The sequence below is a fragment of the Electrophorus electricus genome, chromosome 1 (assembly GCF_041902795.1).
Source record: "Electrophorus electricus isolate QZ-2024a chromosome 1, ASM4190279v1, whole genome shotgun sequence".
In the NCBI taxonomy this organism is placed as follows: domain Eukaryota; kingdom Metazoa; phylum Chordata; class Actinopteri; order Gymnotiformes; family Gymnotidae; genus Electrophorus; species Electrophorus electricus.
The window spans coordinates 23469402-23471964 of NC_137497.1; the positions used below are offsets into that span (position 1 = coordinate 23469402).

General features: G+C 45.7%; 1 long non-coding RNA gene across 1 annotated transcript; it reads right to left on the minus strand.

The window, feature by feature from the left end:
* Positions 1–986: 986 nt before the first annotated feature.
* LOC145651129 (uncharacterized) lies at positions 987–2293 on the minus strand. Its single transcript, XR_014116846.1, has 3 exons — positions 2153–2293; positions 1521–1676; positions 987–1090 (listed from the first exon to the last, which is right to left on the minus strand). It is a non-coding gene; the product is annotated as an uncharacterized LOC145651129 (long non-coding RNA).
* Between the last annotated feature and the right edge of the window lie 270 nt (positions 2294–2563).

The window sequence follows — 2563 nt, forward strand, 5'->3', positions numbered from 1 at the left end:
CAACAGTTTGTTCTGGAACAGGTAAAGGTGGCTCTGACTAATCAGGGGGTGACTGTTGGTCAACATGAGCAGACCCTGCAACAGATCCTCTCTCCGTTACAGACCCTGACAGACCTCCTGACACAAACACCAGTGCCTCTGGCTCCTCCTAGTCAGGAGGCAGCTGGGGCTGAGGCAGCAGCAGAGCCAGCCCAAATCCTGCCCACCTCACATTCAGAGCCATTGCTCCCTGCCCCTGAGCGCTATGCTGGTGAGGCAGAAGGTTGTAGGGGGTTTCTCCTTCAATGCTCACTGGCTTTCGAGCAGCAGCCATCTTGGTTCCCCACAGAGCGAGCAAAGGTGGCGTACATCATCTCCCTTCTGACTGGGTGTGCTCTGGCATGGGCCACCCTGGTCTGGAAGCACCAAACTGACGTCTGTTCCACTGCAGCAGAATTCGCTGCTGCCCTTAAGCGGACCTTCGGCCATCCAGTCACTGGAGGGAGATGATTTCCCGTCTTCTTAACATGCGACAGGGGAGAAGAGCGGCGGCTGATTATGTGAGTGAGTTCCACACTGTGGCGGCTGAGAGTGGATGGAACCCCACAGCGCTGATGGCTGCTGTTCACCAGGGCCTCAGAGAGGACCTTAAACATGAACTGGTCCACCGTGATGCTCCTGCCGCTCTCCATGACCTCATCCATCTGCTCTTGCGTATTGACAATTGTGTGTGGCAGAGGCGCAGAACACGGGGACCAGAGATCAGTCGAGGCTCTCGTGAACCTCTCTGTGCACCTTTAGCCCTGTTCATGTGCATGACCAGCAGGGGGAGTCCGAATCCCAGCTAATCCAGCTCGGACACACCCGCATTTCCCGAAGTGAACGCAACGCTCGGATGCAGGAAGGGAGGTGTCTGTACTGCAGAAGCTTGGGTTATCTCCACCCAACTTGTCCTGAGCTCCAGGGAAAAGACAACATCCGGCAGGGGAGGGAGGACCTCTGACGGACTCGACCAGTCCTCCCCGAGCTCAGGGGTTGCTCCTCAGTACCACAATGGCTTGGGGAACATCTGAAACACATTTTCTGCAAACATGAAACTCTGTAATGGAATCTAGAATGGAACACACACACACACACACACACACACACACACACAACAAACGAACACAGGATGTAACACTTGAAAAAAGATCATTTTTTTCTCTTTTAGTGTTTTTCAGTAATAGTTACATGAATGCTTTATAGTCCACGACAGAAGAGATTATGCTCTCCTGTCAGTCAAGAAATGCAAAGTAAACATTCACTGAGTCTCATAAAGTTGGATAGCCTTCATATTACTGGGCTTTCCAGAAAAAAGATTGATTAAGACTTTGGTTCCACAGCCAATATAATTTACTCCAGTTATTCTTTTTATGAGCCTATACACACAATTTTTCTATATATATTCGTCTTGTCTTAAACTGATTGATTTTCCACAACCAGTAGTTTGCTGAGTGACTTTAAATAAACTGCAGTGAACATAAAATGAAATGCATATTTACCATATATTAGTACTAAAAAGACGTTTCCAAAACATCATATAGTCCAGAAAGCACAGTTTGTATTTTATTTGGTTGTTGCATTCATTTAGTCCTCTGAATATATACACTAGGTGTAAGGTTGTAGTGTGTCTCTGTTTAATCTTGGGCATGTTTGCTCTGTAGAAAGAATTGTGGGAGAGAGGAAAACTCATGAGATATGTCTGTGTACTAAATGTATCTGACCAAAATGCTCAAGCCTGTAATGGTAGTACTAGCCCATGGACTAATGGGAGTGATGTATAGATCCATTATTTTGTTACTTTAATTAGTATAAATATAGATTGTATATTTTTACTGTTCATTTGCAAGTGCAGGAGATCAAATCCAGCTTGCGCAAGAGACACATGGTGAGGTCCAAATGCACCAGCTAACTATCTATGGTGGCTGTAACTTTCAACTGGTGCTGAATTTCACTCTTCAGTCATTTATTTCTGCAGTTTGAAAGACTCATTTTTTTCTTTGTGTTTTTCCCTTTATCTGAACACAGATTCATATAGACATGTTTTACACTGTGGTGATCCTAGCCTTTAACGGCAATGCATTTTATACTGTAGCTAATTCTCTGCAATGAAATTTAGGAGTATAGGCCTTACTTTGAGGACACTAGGCTAATTTGAAATTTGTCTGTATGTCATTTTCAGCAGGAATAACCTGCTTCTCAGGGAACATCAGCAGAGATGAGATGGCCAGTGGCAGAGAGGAGATTGATGAGACCTTCCCTGCACTACCTCGGGATGGACCAGAGAGTCCTGGCAAGAAAAAAAAGATTATTTAGGAAATCCAAGGAAATTCAAAGAAAAACAACTCATCTACACCCTTGGAACTTTGGAACCCCATTAAAGATGGCCCATGAACGGACTGAAAGGACTGTGGCAGCATGTCTGAGTGAAGTGACTGATGGATATGACTTGTACAGATCAGCCAGGACCAAGCAGAGGCACTCTGTGGCACCTGCTTCACCAGCCCTGAAAAGGGTCAACAAAGACACCAAACCAGGTGTGGAT